This window comes from Xiphophorus maculatus, chromosome 23 (assembly GCF_002775205.1).
Source record: "Xiphophorus maculatus strain JP 163 A chromosome 23, X_maculatus-5.0-male, whole genome shotgun sequence".
Taxonomy (NCBI): domain Eukaryota; kingdom Metazoa; phylum Chordata; class Actinopteri; order Cyprinodontiformes; family Poeciliidae; genus Xiphophorus; species Xiphophorus maculatus.
In genome coordinates this window covers 9478486-9492653 of record NC_036465.1, presented here as the reverse complement: position 1 = coordinate 9492653, position 14168 = coordinate 9478486, and positions in this window count along the sequence as shown.

Below are 14168 nucleotides of genomic sequence, written 5' to 3'. Positions count from 1 at the left end.
ATCTAAAAGTCGAGTGCAACCTCACACAGCTTTAATGTATTTAGCTCCACATATTTTCCCATCCACTTTGACCAGATTTCTTCACAAAGTCTTCAAAGTCTCTTCAGCCACATTTCATAGTGGAGGTGTTGTTTTCATGGTTAGTTTTCCTGCACACATAACCAACAGGTCAGTTTTAGTCTAATCTGATCAGAGCAGTTCGCTTACACATTTTTGTGTCTTTTTATTTCGTTCAACAAAAGCTTTTCTTCGCCCCACCTTTTCAGAAACACTTGTACTAGTGATAATCTCACAGCTCAGATTATCCCACCTGAGCTGTGGATCTGTGCAGCTCCAAACTTAAACCTGCTTTATCCCTGACCTGTCTGCTGCATTCCCTCATCAACATCATGATGGGGGTGAGCGACACGGACTTAAAGGTTTGCTGTGATAGCAATAAAAGTATGACTAAGAAGTCAAGTCAAGTTTATTTGTATGGTACATTTCTGCAATAAGGCAGTTCAAATGCTTCAAACACCTCACATCTATTAACCTATTAGCTACTTATTTAAAAGGTAGCTGTTTGGCCGTGACTGCACGACACAGCAATCATAACGCAACACAAATACCGCTCTTGAAAAACATTTGAACTATGCCTCCTTACGACACAAACCACATACAGAACTGTGATTTATATCACTGAACGGCACACAGTTACTGCATTTTATCATATTTAGGAATTTGTGGGTATTTATCAATACTCTAATTCAGGGGTGTCCAAACTTTTTGCAAAGAGGGCCAGATTTGATCAAGTGAAGATGCCCGGGGGCCAATAGTTTGTTCGGACATTTTTTAACTACAAAAGTTTCACACACTGTTATAAAACAATTTTCATTGTCACAATTATCTTTATTTTTCAAATGACAAAAAAAAAAACAAACAAATATAAGCCACTCAGGCAAATGAGAACAACTCTAAAAACACAAATTCTGCCTTTCTTTCATATCTGGAGAGTCAGATAACATTGAACAAACTGTATGAAATACCTTAAATTTACATGAGTTTAAAAATATCTTTGCATCAAGAACATTTTAAACAGGAGTTAAAGTAATGCAAAGTTGTCTATTATTATTAAATCTTAAAACAAGTGAATTTTGCTCGTCATTTACAATATCTACAGGTTCATAACCAAATCTTACTCAAGAGTTTAATAAAAATAAGTGCCATAAATCCAGGTGCATAAATGTTCTTTTGGCTTTTCACTGCTGATAGTGACAGATGTTGCCGTTCAAAACACTCAGTTTCATGTCCTCAACTCTCGGAGCCACACTGTTACGTGCCAGGCAAACATTTTTCTCAAATTCTTGCTTCTTCTCAGGGCAAAATGTTCTCCACCATTTTCATAACACAGTCTTTGATAAATGTATCTTCAGTAAAAGGTTTGCCATGTTTAGCTATTAACATTAACTTCGTAGCTTGCTTTGGTGGTATTTTCTTTTGACTCACAGGCCGGCGTGAAGAATCGCTGTTGTGATGCCAGTGCAGCTTGGAGCTGCTTCACTTTTTCAGCACAGTCACTTCCTGTTAGCTTGTTGTATGTGTTAGCATGTTTAGTCTGGTAGTGTCCTTTTACGTTGAAATCCTTAAACAAGGCAACCGTCTCACAAATTAGACAAGCACAATTGCCTTGATTTTCAGTGAAGAAGTGTTATAATTCCCATCTCTCTTGAAAGCGGCGGCCCTCACTGTAAACTTGTTTTCTTTGCAGTGTCCATGGCAGAAATGAGTGGAGAGGGGTTCGCTGCACGGAGGCAGACTGATAGTATTAAAGTGGTGCTGCCACCATTTGGTGAAAGGAGGAATTACAGTTTCAAGTTTTATGACTTATTTATTCTGTTTCACGGTGCAGGCGGGCCATAAATAATACATTATAAAACCGAAGCTGCGGGCCGTATGAAATCTGACCGCGGGCCGTGATTGGCCCCCGGGCCGGACTTTGGACATGCCTGCTCTAATTGAACAAAGAGCGGAGACAATAGTAAAACTAACAATCTGGACAGATTTAAACATCATTAGTTGGAGTTTATCAACAACTCGATTAATCAGAATACTTATCATAACAAGGAATTTATCACGATAAATGATAAACAATACGATAAATGTCCTTCCTTAAACCATGATGTTTGTTTATGAATGTTTACTAAATGTGTGAGGCTTTCACAGAATATCTGGATCTACTAAATCACACACAGTTCAGCTCTCCTTACTAGAAACTTTGATGGGTTTATTTAGGGATATCAGAGTAAATAGCTTGAATACAAACGTAGAACCGTGTATCATCGTCCTTCACAAATAAACACGTTTCTGTCTAAACACATAAAATCCCAGGAAAATTAACTGAAAGTTTTAGTTGCAATAAATCAAAATGAGGAAAAAGTACAATGAATAGTTTCTTCAAAACACTTTGCATCAAAACTCATCGAACATTCCTCACCGTCAACAAAGATATTGAAATAACCAGCAACGTTTCCTTAAGGCAGCGTGTCTATTCTCCTGCATTACGCAGCCATATCTGGGCAAACATGCGTCAACAAAGCAACTTGTTTGTTCTGCTGCAACACTTTCCAAGATATGTTGCAAGTCGTACATGGAGAGTGCCGGTTGAATCTTTAAGCTCATAAATTCTTAATGTCGGTGAGTTAAACAACCGTAGGCAGCGGCGGGGGACGTTTCCCTTCCTCTGGGCTTTCTGGTGGCCATGTGTATACCAGAGCGCACTGCACACTTTGCGTTTCCCTCAGCTTGAAATTATGCTGCAGAGGCTTACGAAAAGGTTGCACTCAAGCGCAACTATTGACTAGAAATGCATATATATGGTTGGCTTAGTGTATTTTTTATATATATATATATATTTGTGAAATTAACCATTAAGTCTCTCAATTGGAGAGCTAGAGTGCATGAGAAGGACCTGGAGGGTTAGAAAATGTGTCAGTTTTTCTTTACCCCCTCCAGCTGAGTGTGGATGCAGGGAACAGCTCTGCCCCGAGCAGCAGGGTCATAAACTACATCATAAACTACAGCAGTAATTTAGCCTCAATGTTTTCACTTTTGTCCTTCACAGAAGTGTTGTATTTCTTTTAAGCTACAATCTACCTCATATATTTACAGGTGCTGACATTCCTTTGTATCCTTTATTGATTTTTGCATCTATGTTAAAATCTTTAAACTTTACCCAGTGAGTGATGGGTCATTGACAACTCAGCAGCGCCGTTTGGATATTTCATTAAACTGTCAGTACAAAGAGCTCTGAAGCTTTTAGCCGGACATAATATCTACTTGCCTCGTTTCTGTTTTTCAAAAATAGAATGCTCTCCTTCACTGAAAACATATTTCAATGACAAATGTGAGAAACACAAATCTATAAACATGACTGTGTGCTGATTGAGGCTTCAAAGTGATAATTAATGCAAATTACATACTTGTCACTAATGTGCATCAAACATGCAAAACTATCCTGTCAAATTAATGGAAAAAGAAAAAAACTGCAATCTCAGTTAAGCTTTGTTTTTATTAATACACACATCATTTATCTGATGTGCAGTAAATTAAAAACAGAGAAAATATCCAATCGTTTTCATCACATGTTATCTATTCTTCATCAATGTGTTTGGGTTCAATTTAAAAGCTATCAAGTGCTGTGGGGTATTTTTAAAATTGAAAATGAAAGATATCCCCCATATGTTTTTCCTCACACATCTAGAACTGCAGAAAGAGTGATTTAGAGCTTTGCAGAGGTTTTATTGTAAAACCTGAAGACAGAAGGCAGAGTTGCGTTATTGAAGTCCATGGGAATTTCAAAACCTTCACATCAGTTTTGAGCATATTTGAAGCGTTTGTGGTGGGAAGCTTGAACCAGTGCTGCCGAAAGTACACAGAGAATGACTGATTCTGTTTCATATCAGTCCTTTTTTTCTCTCCTCTCGCTCTCCTTCTCTCTTCTGCCAAGGAATGGCACACGTCTGTAGTCTGTCCCTGCTGCTCACTTGGAAAGGAATATCCAAGCTCCTCCGACGGATGCTGGCTTTATCACCTCTGACTACTGCGCTGCTCTGGATCTCGGCCCGTGCAAAAGACACAGACTTAGAGGAGCTGGTGTAAAACAGCAGAGACTGAGGCGCATTGATTCTAAATGGGCAAGATGGTCATGGTTATTTTGGCTGCAGCTGAAGATGATGTCATTATTATGGTCCTACTGCATACAGCTCTACTTAAAAAATGTATTCCTCCTGGGCCTCCCTTGCCAAAAGCGTTGGAAAAGAAACTGTCCAATTAATCCATGAGGTGCTAGTCAATGACAATATGTCCTTCACTCTTTTCTACATTTTGCTATTTCATAACACATCAATTAGCGTCAGCTCCTAATGTCCATGTAAGGATCCAGGGTCTTTTGGGATCACCAAAATGGCAAAAGGACCCATTTAGAAGCAAAACAGTTTCTTTTTGTGATTTTCAACGATTGTTTTCTTGGGTTCCGGTGACTTTTAATTTTATTCCTAATTTCCCCAAGCAGTTGCCCAGGACCCATGGGTGAGCTGAGGAAGGAAGAGTACAGCTCGGCTTTCTGTTGTTATGAGTCGGTACCGTTCCTGCTGCTCACCGTCACTAAACGAATGGAAATAATACCGCTACACTTCCCTCTGTTTTCTACTTGAAATAGCTACAAAACTAAACCATCCTATTGTTGCAGACTTTGTTTTGGTGACACCAGCTCAGCTTCCAGAAAAAAAGATGTTTTTATGGAGGGAGCCTGCACAACATATCCTGCAAAGCAGTTTTGTAAAATTCAGTTCCTCTGGTGTTTTAGAGCCACAAGTCTGGCTTTTCTGTAAAGACAATAAAATTCCCTAAAGACAGAGTTTATTAGTGATTGGAGATCCATCCATTACCTTCACCTTGTAGAGCAGAACCGTCAAACTCATTTTCATTTTTAGCAAAAATCTAAAGCCCTTTTTGCACTGCAGGGTCCGGCCTGGCCCAGCCCGGTCCTATTGGTGCTACGGCCCTGGTCGTTTTGCATTGAGCTGGATACGTCACGTAAATCTTGTTGCTAAGGCTACCCAGGTGATCTCTGAACAGTTTTCTCCTTGGGTTTCCCTTCCCGCTTTTTCTGTATGCGCTCATGAGCGAGGAAGCCGAGGGAAACATTTACCTCAGTTTTATATCTAACGAAAAAAAAAAATCTCATCTGAATGTCTGTCTGAGCTGGACTCGCGGCCTGCTGAACTACCGCTGCGGTAGGCGGGATTTCCCGGCTGGAGCCGCACCGCATGCGGAAATCTCGTCGTTCACAGTCTTGCCGACTTCTGATCGGTTCATTTGGAGAAATTTTATTTACATTTACCACTAAAACCTTTGGCTGAAGATGCGATTGTAATCCCAGTGTAGGGTAAGAACAGATTATGACTGGAACTTATGCAGCATATTGAAATGACAGACATCTAGAGCTCCTCTGACCCAGAGATCTGCTCTTTGTCCCGCCCCCGCAGCCAACGAACCAATCAACAGCTAACTCCAAACCCTTTTCATAGTGACGTCAGACAATGGCCGCCATAACTCAAAACTGGGTATCTTTACTTCCGGTGTGATTTTGCCTTGGGAACCAAGCTGAAAACTTCCCGCATTCTCATAATCTTAAGGATATAATAAAAGGTAAGTTTAATAATAACAGCATTTAAGTGTTAGATAGCTGTTACTAATCATTGTAAATTCACCATTCTCTATCTGTGTATAAAATAAACAGCCTCCGATCGGAGAGTAAACCACCTAGCAGCAGCTTTAGCCACATTTAGGAAAAATATACTCTCTGTCAGCGCTGTAACGTTTAGAGGTTCACTTTCTGTGTTTTATAAAACGGTGTTTACGTGCTAGATAACCGTTATCAGTCATTGTCAATTTACCATTCTCCAACTGTATTCAAAGGAACCAGCTTCCGATCATGAGTAAACCAGCTAGCAGCAGCTTTAGCCACATTTAGGAAAAATATACTCTCTGTCAGCGCTGTAACGTTTAGAGGTTCACTTTCTGTGTTTTATAAAACAGTGTTTACGTGCTAGATAACCGTTAAGTTTAGAAAAAACAAGACAAAAGCCACAAATAACAGTTGGGCTTGACGATATTTCTGTTTTTCCAGCAACAAAATGCGCATCTCCATGCACTGTTCATGTTTCTGTCACTGCTAACTGTCACAGAGTCTCTCCCAAAGACGCAAAGAAGGAATAAAAATAAATACACAAGAAAATATTAATGTGCAATGATTTGGATAAATAACTTTAATCTGATTACTGGATTTGAAATACGAACTCGTTAGATTATTCGTTACCGAAAAAGTGGTCCGATTAAAGGCATTACAAAGCAGCGGCGGCACCGGACATCTCTGCTTATAACAAACAAATCCCTATTTTATGGGATGAGTGGCAACTCCAGTCTATAATTTAATAATCTGATCAAGATTAGAGCCTAAAACGTTATAGTTCAAAAACAGTAAAAAGTTCTGGTTAAGGAACAGTTATGTCACGTAGTTAGCTAGCTAACAAAATTCACTAATGCTAAGCTAACGGTTACGCAAAACAAAAATACCTACCTTCATAGTCAAACAGGTATTGTTCGGTGAAGAATTTGTAGCCTTTGTCTAATTTAGATTTTTTTGTCAGAGAGAACTGGTTTGCAAATCGTGATATATCTTCAAATCTTATTTTAGGCTAATGTTTTAGAGACTGTGTAAACTCCATGCTCCGGTGATCTGTCTGATCAACATATGCTGTCAGATTTATACATCTCTCTCTCTCTCTCTCTATATATATATATATATATATATATATATATATATATATATATATATATATATATGAAATAGACAACTTTATCATTACTTACTATGTACACCGGAACTAAGGATACACAGCTTCGAGCCAAAACGGAAGTTGTGTGACGTCATGTGAAAAGGGTCTATTGGAACCGCAGCTCTCGGGGTTCCAGAGAGTGGGGTGGTACCGGGCTGGAAGTACTAATGCAAAAACGATCAGCTGGGCCGACCCGGGTCCAGATGTGCAGTAAAAGGGGCTTAAATGTTCTTAAGGGGCCAGTTGCGCCAGAATGTATTGATAAAGCCCATTAAATTGCTGAAATATCAATAAATAGCTGTTTGTTTCAGCATTCAATAAGTGTTTCTTAAAATTAAATAATATTTATCTTCTTTTCACTCAGACCATCCAGGATTTTATGATTGTTTTTGTGTTTGCTTTTTTTTGTAATCAAAATCACAGATCTTGTAATGCTAATTTAGAAATATTTGTAAAGACTTCTTAAGATATTTGCGCTAATCTGTGATATTTTATGTGACTTTTTATTAATCGCTGTAGTGGACATAGACTATAACTTGACATCAAGTAAGGCTGAGGCAGCAGCCACTTAAGCTGAATGTTTTTGGACAATTTGGAGAAAAAATGTGAGTAAAATCAGGAAAAAATGTGGGGATCTGTTGATTTTGTATGAATTTTGCAGATTTATGGAAAAACTGGACTGACACTGATGTAATTTGGAGTCTAGAGAGCCACATAAAAAGCTACAGCGGGCCAGACTTGGCCCCCAGACCTTGAGTTTGACTCGACATTAGGTGAATAAATAACACATAATTAGTATTTTTATTCTTGTCTTTTCCTCATATTTTAAAATTTTCTCAAATTTTACTTGAGAGATGTTTTCTTGTACTCTGTATAACTGCAACAAAATGATTGCGGTCCATTAAATGTGACCAAACAAAGCTGAACATAAGACTAATGTACAAATGAAGGAGTCTATTTTTTTTTTATTAAAACACAGACAAAGTAATTTCAATCAGTGATCACAAAATAAACACATCCTGGCAGTTTCAAGTGTTAGCGTGGAACAAAACGTCTCTGATAACTCCTGATCACACATGCGTGGGTTTCAACAGTCCTCAAGAGCTGCTGTTCATTTTCTCATATCTGATCCGATGTTTTCTGGTGAAATGTCAACCGGTTTCTTCATTCGCCTAGCTCAAGTTTAAGAAAACGAGGCGCCTCACCGTTTATTTCTACCTAGACCATCTCCAGCAGAATGCGGCCGGAGATGGTTCATGTATTTACAACGGCTGTGGTCGTTGTGGCATACAGATGCAAATGAAGGACTTGTTGAATGTGGCTGTTTGAAGTTGCATGGGTGGTGCGGATGCTGATCATCAAACGCGGAACTAATTTATTATGCAGTTTGTTGATTTTTAAACAATTAATAATTTGTAACCCAATGACCCATTTGCCTCCGAAATGAAATATATTTAAGAAAAGCTTGTTCTACTCATGCATAATTGCTTTAGCAATTTATGTTGTTAGGTGGCAATTAGCAGACTTTGTGTATAGTCCTTTCATATTTACAAGCAAAAAAGCCAAGAGTTTTTGGCTTCTTTTGCCAAAAACATCATATTCATATAAATTAGCTTAAAATGTCTATTAGACTGAGTTTCTTTCTCTTACGCTGTATTGTTTTTTTAAATTATTGGTTAAGAAGAGCAGCAATTGTTGCATAATTGCTTTTCATTTACAAAATGCAAACCTAACTTCAGCAAAATGTCATAGAAAATCAACAATGTCTGGAAGAGATTTTATAATAATAATAATTATATTTTATTTCTTTAACATTTTCCAGAATGTGTTGTATTTCCCTGCTGGACATTTGTAAACAATGTCTTGCAAAAGTATTTATACCTTTTGAGCTTTTCTACATTTTGTCTTAATTTCTGCATACATTAATGTGTGATGACAGGATGTTACAAGATAGACCGAAGTAAATAATTGCTTCAGCTCAGTCAGACTGGATGAAGAATGTCCAAGTCTTGCTACAGATTCTTAACTGGATTCAGTTCTAGTACTTTGACTAGGCCATTCTAACACAGTAGTATTGTTTGTGTCCAAGTTCAGCAAATTTCAGATGCATATCTCTGCCAACACACCTGAATTTCCTCACAAACATTCAGTCATGCAGTTCTGCAGAGGTCTGGTAACGAGTCATTCATTTGACTCAGGTGTGTTGACCCAACACACCTGAAGGTTGCAGGATACTAGTTCTGCAGTGCATAGGTCTAATATTATGTTCAGATTATAAACTGTCCTTGCATTGCTAGTAAATGTCGATGGATGGTTATATTTTGGTTGGTTTACTTCTTAAAGCTTGACATGTTTGTTTTACAACCTAAAACCAATTTTAATGTCTCCAGAACTTTATCCTGACCTGCCTGTTCATGTCTCATATATTAATAACTGGTCTTCATGATGCTGTTTGTTCTCTAATGTTCTCTTTAAAAATATTGAGGCGTTCACAGAACAGCTGGATTTGTAATCAGATTAAATTAGTCACAGGTGGATTTTGTTCAAAAGCTCACTGTCTTCTGAAGGCTGTTGAATTTCATTTAAAGGTGTCAGAGTAGGGGATAAACACAAATGCAAACCCAGCTTTTTAAATTTTAATTAAATTTTGAAAGCCACTTCCACTTAGCAACTATGTGCTGCTTTGTGTTTATCTACCAGATAAAATCCCGATAAAGTACAGTTATATTTGTGCCTGAAAGAGTTTAAATACCTCTGCAATATTTCTTCTTCTGGCCTGTTGAAGATTATTGAATTAAAAACAAATTACTTCTTAAGACTTTCTGCCAAATAAACAAAATTGTCTATTTAATGTATTTTGAACACAGTTTATGTTTACATGATGAAGTCTGACCATCAAACTGGGAAATAAACTTGTTACAGTAGTAAAATAAAACAAAATAAAACCAGATCAATTTAGAACAAGTTTGATACGTTAACTGCAAATGTTTTAGCTGCATGTTTGTGAATGCTTGACTGCTAAATTTGTGATATTTAACATCATTTGCACATTTCTATCGCATGCAGCACAATGCATGCAATCAAAGGCACAAAGCTGTGCTCACAATTTCATTTTGATCTGATTACACTAGTGTGCAAAATCAGGTGTCTTTGTTAGCCGCACTGCGCCTTTTCCAAAGAGAGAAAGGAGCGGAAGACAGAAAGAAAAGCCCAAAAATGCAAAGAAAGAGAGAGAAAAAAAACAGACAATACAATGGATCTATAAACACACACGTCTCTGTTTTCCTGGAGTCTGGTCAATTAGCTTTGCGCAGTTGTGTTTATTCAGTGTCAGCTCTGATTTATAGGCACTACATGGTGAATGGGACACCTGAAAATGCAGTTTGGTGTCTGGGTGGGACATTGTTGCCAACTGATACCATCTGAACAACATGGCACTTATCTCGTCGGCCCCCATGGGGGTGTTTACAGCTGTTTGCTCGTCAAGACAAATTAGCGTGTCGGTGTACCTTATTCACCCTCCTGCAGCAGAACTGAGAAGGCAGATGTCACCTCCCCTCACTTTGCCTTTGAATTGGTGCGTGTTTATCCCATGCTGTGTAGTTTGTGACACATTATATAAACACCCTGTAGTCTAGTTTATTTATTTTTTAAATTTCTCAACCACAAATTCCCAGGTATTTTATTTGGATTCAATCTGATGGACCAACATAAAGTAGTGCCTGATTGGGAAGAGGGGCGAACATTATACCTGGTTCTAATATCAAACACATGTATTGAAGCCACCGAGTCAGTAAATATTAGCTTCGCTTGTTGGGTGTATGTCTCTGTAGCCACAGAACAAAAGTTTTACCCATTATTCCCAGACTGGATGCAGAGATTTGAAAGCCTGCGACAGCCTGCTAATGAGCAAATACCTAAGCTAATCTTCCACTTAGTGCTTTTGCTAACTTTGAAATAATCTAATGCACTTAGTTTCCCCTAATTTATATTTTTGAGATAAATTCTAAAGAACGAACTGAAGCCCTATTGTGGGCAATTAGGCAAAATCAGCAACTGAGTTTGCAATTAATCAACGATTATAAAACTGAAACCCTGAGTGACAGTTTTGCTCCAAAGAATCACTTCCTGAATCACAGCTGTACAGGTAGATGTGCAATAACAAATACGACCCGGATAAAGATGATTTACTATGTTATAGCACATGAGGTGTCACTAACACATAGTGGGTGTCAATGTGGTTGAATTTAGTGCTTTAGCTACATAGCATTAGCTTCTGCTCAATACCATGTTAGCATGATGCTTTAGCATTAGCAGAACTAATGTTTAAAACAGGGGCGTCAAACTAATTTTCGTTTTGGGCCATATCAAAACTCAGAATGTTCTTAAAGAGCCGGTTGAGCCTGAATGTATTGATAAAACCCATTATATAGTTAAAAAAAACCAATAAATAGTTGTTTCAGTGTTCAGTAAGTGTCTCTTAAAATTAAATAATGTTGAACATCTTTTCACACTGATCAGTCCAACCAGGATTTTGTGATGATTTTGTGTGTTTTTTTGCAATCAAAATTATAGATTTTGATTGTGATGATCAGTGATCATGATTTGTGGTCCGAGTTAAAAAAATATTTGTAAGGAATTTTTATATTTGTGCTAATGTATGATGTTAAACATGACTTTTTTATTCATCGCCATATTGATCATGGGCTATAACTTGACATCAAGGAAGGCTGAGGCAGGCAAATTTGGGAATTTGTAGACTGTGTGAATTTTGTTTGAGTTTTGAGTGAATTTTGCAGATTTGTTGAAAATCTGGAGGGACTTATTGATGTAATTTGGAGTCTGGAGGGCCACATAAAAAGCTACGGCGGGCCACATTTGGCCCCCGGGCCTTGAGTTTGACACATGTGGTTTAAAATTTGTACTTAAGGGTTAGCACAACCAACTTTTTAATTAGCCCAAAACTGATGACGCCACATTAAGGTTTAGGTTTAGTGGAAAAACACTCTTGAATTTGCTGGAACATGAAATAGTGTATTGAACTGTACCAATCATCGGTATGCCTTGTTCAGAGAAAGCAAGGCATAACAAACCTTTGAGGTATCACAGACCAGCAGGATTCATACTGAGGTTTATCATTAAAGTGACTTTTAAATGCAAATTCACTGGATTTTATTTAGGGGCATTTGAGTCAAACAGTTTGGTGGGCATTTTAAGCTTTTCCTTCCACTATATTTTCCCATTAAACAAAATGAGATTGTTTATCCCATTTTTCTTTTATGTTTGCAAATTGTTGACACTTTGTGTTGCTCTGTCACCTACAATCCAATAAAATTGTACTAGAGTTTATTAGGGTTGAAATGTCCAGAGCTTTGCATACTTTTACAAGCCTCTGTAGGTTGTGACACTTGTCAGTTTTAAGTAAATTATTTCAGTAAATCTTAGCATTTTTGACTTGGGGAGCCACAAAGATGAAAACATATTGTTGGGATTTTTCCTCCTCTAATCTGTCTATCTAATCTAATATCCAAAATGTTTTAAGCGGCTGTGTCTGGTTTAGCCGTGGTAATACTCTAAATCCTGACTAGCCTGAATGTGTTGCACACAGCATAAAAAAAGAGAGACAAAAATGAGAGGTTAGGTTCACTGACGACAACAACTCTCTACATGAACACGCGCACACCCAGTCTCCCATCCTCTCTGCTTGCCAGTGCTTTCCTCTTGTTTTCCAACACACCTAGAACAACAGATGCACATATTTTACTTACAGTAAGGCCTAAGTGAGAACGTTGTAACCTCACTCTAGCAAAAGTTGACTTCATGCTGGTGAAAAAGCAGGTTTTTACACGAGCTGTGACAGCGTTGTTAGCAAACCCGGGGCGGGTAAGCGCAGCCACCCCTGTGGGAACCCATATGTCGCCTGTGTGATAGATGCGGGAGCCTGAGGGAGGGTCATGTTTATTGCTTTTCATAATGTGCCACTGGTGCATTGGTGGTAATGAGGACTTTGCCCTATGATTGTGCCAGTTTAAAATGCTACACTTCATCACCTTAATACCGGGCCTCAGGAACATTTGATGACACAGGCTCCATAAGGCTGGCTGCAAATTAGTGGCTCTAGTTATTTCAACATTAGCTTGTCAACACCTCATCTTAATTTCACAGCTGAACCATATAAATGGAGACCTTGAATGCTTTGGCTGCTTGTGTTGCGGGTAGATAGGACGTGAGTGCGTGTGTGAGTGGGTGTAAGCACACGTTTGTGTCTATGTCGCTGCATAGGGGTGTGCGTGAGTGTGTGTGCATGTCAGCATGTGTCAAAAGAGGCATTCTTCTCCTCAGAGAGATATAAATTCAAAATAACAGACACAGAGATAGAAATAGAGGGAGAGAGTCAACGAGCGTGAGCGGTGGAGAGAGAAAATAATCTCATGCTATGTTATCCCTGCAAAACCTGACAAACCACCCCCGAGACTGATCTGGCTTAGCATGCAGGGTGGTTAGGGGCTTGTTTGTGCTCCTATGATTGGAGCAGGCCAGGCTAAGTTGGCCTCATAACGGTCCAGTCACAGTGGAGCCCCAGTGGGGTCAAGCTGCCTAGAGAGGCAGGCCTGTCTCTATCTGGCTGCAGACATCAATGAAAGCAGCCGTGCAATCTACTGGGAAGCTTGGGCAGCCCACATTTCCCCCCCTGAAGGACGGTTATTAATTGTCTCCATGTTGCGTGTGGTTTGCTTGCACAACATGCTTTTTTTTATTTTGGGTTGAACGTTTCGAATTCCAGGCATGTGTCCCAGAATGCAATTAGCCCTCCGCCATTAGATCAAGCGACACATGTCTTCTCGCCTCGTTCCTGGTCTGGAATTACAGTGAGGGGCGGGAGAAAAGAAAGACATTAGTATGGAAATTAGCTGCCTTCAAAGCCTTTGGCGTTAAAGGTGGCGCGAGGTGCTACAGGAGGTTGGCGGCTCCTTTTACAGATATCTTAGCAGCAGAAAACCAGGGGACACGGGGGGATTGACTTCCGTGGGAGACTCAAATCCTCCTGTGCAATGAACGATTAAGGCAATGGGACTTGAAAGGCACATCACGCTGTTTAGTAAACTCTAATTGTGCATTTGGTACAGAGTGGTCTGGCGTAAGCAGATTGTATTCTAGCACCACACACACTGACTTTTTGATCCTGGGAAGGCCCTTTATATTTCAAAATAAACATATTAACCTTTGTAATCTTTTCCAAATAGAACTAAGCCTCAGCCGGCGATAGGAGTCGGCTTTGCATCCTTTCCT